General features: G+C 38.9%; 1 non-coding gene across 1 annotated transcript; it reads right to left on the bottom strand.

Moving 5' to 3' along the window:
* Window positions 1–5,208: 5,208 nt before the first annotated feature.
* LOC112753547 (small nucleolar RNA R71) lies at window positions 5,209–5,312 on the bottom strand. The gene has a single exon (XR_003177931.1). It is a non-coding gene; the product is annotated as a small nucleolar RNA R71 (small nucleolar RNA).
* Window positions 5,313–7,948: the final 2,636 nt, after the last annotated feature.

The raw sequence follows: 7,948 nt of genomic DNA, 5'->3' as shown, positions 1-7,948 counted from the left end.
GGCCTCATTCCATGTGAAGGGGGGAGAGATTAGGGTTAGTTTAGCAATATGTAGGTTATTTTCTAGAGAGAGAAGCTCCCCCTTCTCTCTAGGATTAGGGTTTCTTAGTTTAATTTCTTTGTAATTTCTATTTTTAATTTTTGTTTTCATCTAGTTTCTTCTACTTTTCTTTGTTCTATTGTCTTAATTTTCTTAGTTTACCTTGTTAATTTTTTATTTTGGTTATTTTTATGTTTAATCACACTCTTGTTATTTTAATTTACATTTAATGTAATTTATGTTTTCATATCATTTATTGCTTAATTGAGTTGCTATCTTTACTTTCCTTGCTTGGTAGTTGTAGCATTTATTATTTCTTGTCATTTTATCATGCTTTCTTTTCATGCCCACCAAGTGTTTGACAAAATCCTTGGTGGAATTTTTGCCTAATTTTTCACACTCTTGGTTGAGAAATTGGGTGATTGGGTGAACTTGAGTGGTGGATGTCCATTCCACATTGTGTGAGAATTGTTAATTGATTTGGTTTCCACTAACACTAAGCCTTCCATTAATAGAGTTGGTAAGGACTTGTGGATTGGGATCAATTATGCCCTTTTGACTAATTTTTTATGTTAGGATTGACTAATTGGGATTAATTCCACATAATTACCATGTTTGTGGTCCATAACTAGGATAGGAATCCTTAATTCTCCAATTCCAACCAAGAGCCCTTTTAGCATTTAATTTCCATTTCCATCACTTTTACTTGCCTTTCATTTAATTTCATGCTTGTTTCCTTTATTGCCATTTACAATTCTTGCATCTTTCAATCAAAACCCCAAAAATCCCCACAGCCAATAATAATGACATTTCATTGCAACTCCTAGGGAAGACGACCCGGGAGTTCAATACTCTCAGTTAATATATGTGTTTTATATTGTGACAATCTTTTGGATTTAAAATTTGATTGGGAATTAATTGTTGATTTAGACTATACTTGCAATGAAGAGAATTCTATTTTGTGAAAATCTAGATCGACGATAAATTTCTTTCATAACCTGGTAGCTTCCTTCTATCTGTGAGGTGATTACTTATGAATCGCTGAAGATAGTAAGCTTTTGGACTCCGACCTCCCTAGCCAGCTTAAGACCAGCCAGTAAGGCTTTGTACTCTACTTGATTATTTGAGGCAGGGAACTTGAATCTTAAGGAGAGTTCGAGCTGGGTCCCTTGGTCACTTTCTAAGATGACGCCTACTCCACTAAAGGTGTTCGCGATGCGGTTTAGTTTGGTTTTTGAGGGAAAAGTCATCCAATCCAATCATCTAATTAAATTGCAGTTCGGTTTGGTTCGGTTTTTTTGTCAAGACCATTGACGAATGGATTTTTGAAGGTAAAGAATTTCACAGATAAATTCCCGTTGAAAGTATAGTTTCTAAACCAACAAAGAATCCTTTCGTACAAAAACTTGTTTGTCACTTAAGCAAACCCAATAAAAATAATAACCGAAGTATTTAAATCTCAGGTCATCTCTCAAGGAATTGCAGGGAGGTGTATTTATTATTGTTTATGAGATAGTATATTTTTGGGTTTTTGAAATAAGGAACAAGGAAATTAAATTAATAACTAATAAAGCTCTTAGCAGGGAATGAGAACTGGAAATCCCATCCTAGTTATCCTTATCAATTGTGATGAGAATTGTTCATTACTCCCACTTAGTTAACCCTTACTAAATAAAGGAAAGTCAAGTGGACTAATCAATTTGATTCCTCAAGTCCTAGCCAACTCCTAAGGAAAGACTAGCTTTAGAGGGATCCAAATCAACCAGCAAATTCTAATTATCAATCAACAAAGGAGTTTGAAAACTCAAGTGTCACCAATTACTCAACCAAAGCCAAAAGGAGAGGAATCTAAATATTGAAGGCATCAATCACACAAATTGAAGAAAGCAACCGTAAATCTGAAATACCTCAAATTGCATTTAAATAAAGAAATCAAATCTAACATGAAGTTCATAAACCAAATTGGGAAAATAAACAAACTAAAGTAATAGAATAAATAAAAGTAGAAGAGAAACTAAATTAAAGGAACATTGAACCTGGAATGGAGAAGAATTAAACCTAACCTAAGAGAAATCCTAAATCCTAAAACCTAGAGAGATGAGAGAGCCTCTCTCTAGAAACTACATCTAAAAACCTAAAATTGTGAATTATTGATGAATGATGAGTGTTGTCTTTGATTCCTCCACTTTGTAGCCTCTAATCTGTGTTTTCTGGGCCGAGAACTCGGTCAAAAACAGCCCAGAAATCGCTGGGGGCGAATTCTGCTACACTGGATTTTATGTAGAACGACGCGTGCGTGTGATGCACGCGTGCGCGTCATTTATCTGTACGGCCATGATGCCAGGGCATCTTGGCCAGTTTCACTGACCTTTTCTTTACTGTTTTTAGGTTAGTTTCATGCATTTCTTTAGGAAATAAGCTAGTTTTGGGTAAATATTCACTTATGCCTTGACTCAAGCACACATTGTGCATTTTACATGATTTCATGAGGATTTTGCATAAGTTTAGTGACAAATATTATGTTGCATTACTCATGACTTGGACTGGAGCTTTGATGCACTTTGTTGCTTAATTTCAGGACCAAAAAGGAGCAAGAAAGGGGAGGTAACTTGCAAGGATTAATGAGAAAAGTGATTGCCAATAACACTCTCAAAGAAAGCCATCAATGCCCATGTTAGAGAGTCACGTTAACCAAGTTAACGTGAACTCTAACGTGGAGAAGAGAAGTTGAGCCAACGTTAGTGACACTCAACATTGTCACTAACGTTGGCAATCACTCATAAGTGGCCACGTTAGAAGCCACGTTAACCTAGTTAACGTGGCCTCTAACGTTAAGGGGGAGGGAGAGAAGCCAACGTTATTGACACTCAACATTGTCACTAACGTTCTCGAAGGTTGGCAAGGACCACGTTAGAAGCCACGTTAACCTAGTTAACGTGGGCTTTAACGTGAAACAAGAAGGGGCACACTGGAACGTTAGTGACAATGTTGAGTGTCACTAACGTTCTCGAAGGACTAACAAGGCAACGTTAAAAGCCCCGTTAACCTAGTTAACGTGGGTTTTAACGTAAGGCAAAAGGGGTGCATTGGAACGTTAGTGACAATGTTAAGTGTCACTAACGTTCTCAAACTTATATTCTCACTAAATATTAACACCCCTAACGTCCTGAGCTGAAGTCTCTGCCCACTTAGCACTTTCTCTCTGCAAGTAAAGCCAAGCCCAAATGAAGAAAAGAACTGCTTCAAACTCAAGATCCAAAGGCTCAAGACTTGAAGAGTAAACTAGAAGCTGAGAAGAGTAGTATATATAGGAGTAACTTTGAATTGTAAAGGAGTTCTGGAGGCTGAAGAACCATTCTCTGTATTTACTTTCTTTTCAATTTCTAGTTTTATGATGTATTCTTCATCTTTGTTTTCATTTTCAAGAGCTATGAACAACTAAACCCCTTTCATTGGGTTAGGGAGCTCTGTTGTAATTTGATGGATCAATACTAATTTTCATTGTTCTTCTTCTATCTTTCCTCTTGATTTTACTTGAAAGCTTTCGATCTTCATCCAATTGAGTAGTTATCTTGGAAGAGAAGCTATTCAAACTTGGATCTCTTTTGAACCTTGGAAGAGGAATGAAGAGATCAAGCTAGAAATGCTTTCTCATGCTGGACCAAATTGGGTTTGGATGGGTATGTGACTGTAACCCTCTCAATACTTGGTTTGGGAAATGCATGTGGTATAATCAGTGACCATACTTCATCTCTTCTCATGAGCAATTGACCAAGGAATTGGCTATTGATCAAGATTTGAGAGATTGAATTGCAAGGGATTGCAATTCAATCACTTAAGATTGCCAAGGAGATCAATGAGTGCATTGATTGAGGAAGAGATGAAAATGAACTTGATCCGGAGAATTGCAACATCTTCTAAGCCCAATGAACTCCCCATCTCTAATCTTACCCATTCTCTTTAATTTCTGCGATTTACTTTTATGAGCAAATCCCTCATTCCCATTTACAATTCTGCAATTTACTTTTCAGTCATTTACTTCCAGTCCTTTAATTCTAGCATTTACTTTTCTGTTATTTACATTCCCACTATTTTATTTTCTGCAACTCTCAACCCAAATTCTGGATTCGCTCAACTAGAACATTCTTCTAATTAAAGTTGCTTGATCAATCAATCCCTGTGGGATTCGACCTCACTCTATTGTGAGTTTTTACTTGACGACAACTTCGGTACACTTGCCGAAGGGAGATTTGTTGAGAGACAAGTTTTCCGTGCATTAAGTTTATGGCGCCGTTGCCGGGGATTGATTGTGCATCAACAATGATTAGATTGGAAGATCACTAGATTGAGCATTTTATTTTGTGTATTTCATTTTCTGTTTGATTGATTTGCTTTTTGTTTTAGTTAAACTTCTTCCCTTCTCCATCTACTCTTTTGTTTTTCTTTGTTATTTACAATTCTGTTTGCTAACCCACTAACTGTTTGATATATTGCATCACCCACAACTAACATCAAATCTGACATAAATACTGTTTGCACCTATCTTCTCTGCTTGTACTTGTTGGTTGTATGATAGGGAGAAGAAGCGGGGCTTCAACTTCCTTTGATTCTGAACCAGAGAGAACCTTCCTTAGACTAAGGAGGGAGGCAAGAGGAAAACCAGTAGTTGATGCTGAAGAAGAGGAGGAACAGTTTGAGGAATACTTTGAACCAAACATGGAAGAAAACATGGAAAATCATCATGAAGAAGAGACTCACAACCATGGCAGAGGAGGTGGAGCAAATCATGCTGGGGAGGATAGAAGAGTTCTGGGCTCTTACATTAATCCAAACCCAGACAATTGTGGAAGTAGCATCCAAAAGCAAATAATCCATGCCAACAACTTTGAACTTAAACCACAACTCATCACCCTTGTTCAGAACAACTGTTCGTTTGGAAGAGGTGTTCAAGAAGATCCCAACCAACATTTGACCACCTTCCTGAGAATATGTGACACAGTGAAATCTAATGGTGTTCATCCTGACGCCTATAGATTGCTCTAATTTCCCTTCTCACTCAGAGACAAGGCAGCCAAGTGGCTGGAATCCTTCCCAAGGGAGAGCTTGACAACTTGGGAGGATGTGGTGAACAAATTCTTAGCAAGATTCTACCCTCCTCAACGAATCAATAGGCTGAGAGCTGAGGTTCAAACCTTCAGGCAATAGGATGGTGGGACTCTGTATGAAGCATGGGAGAGGTTCAAAGACTTAACAAGGAGGTGTCCACCTGACATGTTCAACGAATGGGTCCAGCTGCACATTTTCTATGAAGGGCTCTCTTATAAGTCAAAGAAGGTAGTAGATCATTCATCTGGAGGGTCTTTGAACAAGAAGAAGACCATTGAGGAAGCTATAGATGTTATTGAAACAGTAGCAGAAAACGACTACTTCTATGCTTCCGAAAGAGGGAACATAAGAGGAGTGATGGAGCTAAACAATATAGATGCTCTGTTGGCCCAAAACAAGCTCATTACTCAGCAGCTGGCTGACCTCACCAAGAAGATGGAGATGAACCAAGTAGCAGCAATCTCCACTTCATCAACAACACAAGAAGGAGTAAACCAAGAAGCAGAAGGGATTCAGGAGCAAGCCAACTACATTGGGAATTTACCAAGGAAAAACTATGATCCATACTCCACGACTTACAACCCTGGATGGAGAAATCACCCAAACTTTGGGTGGGGAAGTGAGCAAGATCAAAACCAAGACCAGAGACGTTACAATTCCAACAACAATGCAGCTCACCAACAATTCACCCAGAGGACATCTCAACACCCCCACAACAACAACTCTCCACACACTTATCAAAACCAAAATAGCACATCAGCTCCGAACCACTCATCAATCGATGACAGGCTCTCTAAGATTGAAGCCTTACTTGAAGGAATAAGCCAAAAGATTCAAGAAAATAAGGTGTTCAAAGAGGAGGTGCGAGCCAATATTAAGAACCAGAGAGAAACCATTAGGAAGATGGAATTCCAGGTGGGATATTTAGTTGAGAAGATTCCCAAACCTACTGATAGCTTCCCAAGTGACACTGAGAAAAACCCCAAGGGAGAAGCAAAGAAAGTAAGATGGGAAGATTGCAAAATGGTCACTACAAGCGATCAAGAGATTGAAGACAAGCAAGGCAAAATGTGCAAACAACCTGAAGACAACTCAACAAAGGAGGAGGATAGAGATCACAAAGAACCAGAAATCTCACAACAAGAGCTGCTGAAGCTCTATGCACCATTCCCTCAACTGCTCAATGGTGCTGTGGGAAAAAGAATATACTCAAGGTTCCTAGACTTGTTTGCATCTCTGCATGTGAACATACCATTCATCAAGGCAATTCAACAAATGCCTGCATTCATCAAATATATGAAGGAACTTCTTCCCAGGAAAAGCTCACTCAAGGGAGGGCAGACTATAGTGATGAACAAGGAATGTAGTGCCCTTATTCAACCTGAGTTACCTACAAAAAGAAGAGACCCAGGAAGTTTTCATATCCCTTGTGCCATAGGTGAAACTATGTTCGACAGAGCACTATGTGATCTAGGGGCCAGCATCAACTTACTGCCTTTATCCCTGGTGAAGAGGCTGCAGATCAATGAGATAATGCCTACAGATGTCATTATCAGACTGGCTGACAAAACTCAAAAGCAAGCAATAGGAGTGGTGGAAAATGTGTTGCTAAAGGTTGGGAAGTACTTTCTCCCAACAGACTTTGTCATTCTGGACATGGAAGAAAGTCACACTCACCCAATCATATTGGGAAGACCATTTCTAGCTACGGCCAGAGCACTTATCGATGTAGAGAAAAGGGAGCTAATATTGAGAATCCATGATGAACGACTCAGCTTCAATGTTTTCAAACTCTCACAAAAAACATATCAAGAGGACAAGGAACTAAGCACAAATGACAATGAGACACTGAAGGACGAAACAAGCACTGAAGCACAGTCAGTTCACTCCGAGACCCCCTTAACTGACAAACAAGGAAAACAGCAATTGCCACAGCTCAAGGAGAAGTTGGAGGAACCAAAACCTCTAGAGGCAGGTGAAGACAGCATCACAACTCCTTGGAGAAAAGAGGTCACCAAGGGGAAGGCAACCTCAAAAGAAATAAAAAAGAAGGTACCAAGGAGATGGAGGAACAAGAAGATCCCTACGGAAGATTTCTCTCCAGGGGATAGAGTTGTCTCAGCTTACTTCCCAGATATTCCCCCTAATCTCTCTACTGTACCATCTCAATTACCCAAGGTCTTCACTATCAACAGAGTTCTTTCTCTGGAACATATGGAGATCATTGATCCAACCAATGGATACAAGTCCACAGCAAGAGGGGAGGACTTTAAGCACTACCAACCACCATGATGAAGGAAAAACGTCAAGCTAGTGACGCTAAAGAAGCGCTTCATGGGAGGTAACCCATGTTTTATATGCTTTCAGATGATAATGAATAAGTCAATCTTTATGAGCTTCAATCCAAAATTAACAAACAATTGGTGAAAATCCTCTTATGCAGAATATAGTGAGGAACAAGTTTGGTGTTCAAAGCAAACCAAGTTGCATGCTAGCCTTGGAAGCTTTGAACACAAAACCTTCATCACAGTGCCTCAAACTAAGTTTGGTGTCACCCCATGGTGCCACCAAAATGCATATAAGGAACCACCAATAGTTAGTTAGTTAGTTGAAATTCATAAACAAACAATCAAATCCTTTCTTTCAATTTATTCTAGCCGTAGAGTTTTAATTTTCTTATATATTAATTCCCTTATTTCAAATCTTTATAGGAAAAGAAAAGAAGCATGAAAAGGGATTGATTGGACAATTAAATGGGGGAGATTTCGCCACTTAATGAAGAGCACTACACACATGTCTCAAG

This window comes from Arachis hypogaea, chromosome 15 (genome assembly GCF_003086295.3).
Source record: "Arachis hypogaea cultivar Tifrunner chromosome 15, arahy.Tifrunner.gnm2.J5K5, whole genome shotgun sequence".
NCBI lineage: Eukaryota > Viridiplantae > Streptophyta > Magnoliopsida > Fabales > Fabaceae > Arachis > Arachis hypogaea.
Note: the sequence above shows the minus strand (reverse complement) of the source record. Positions and strands in the feature narration are given on the sequence as shown.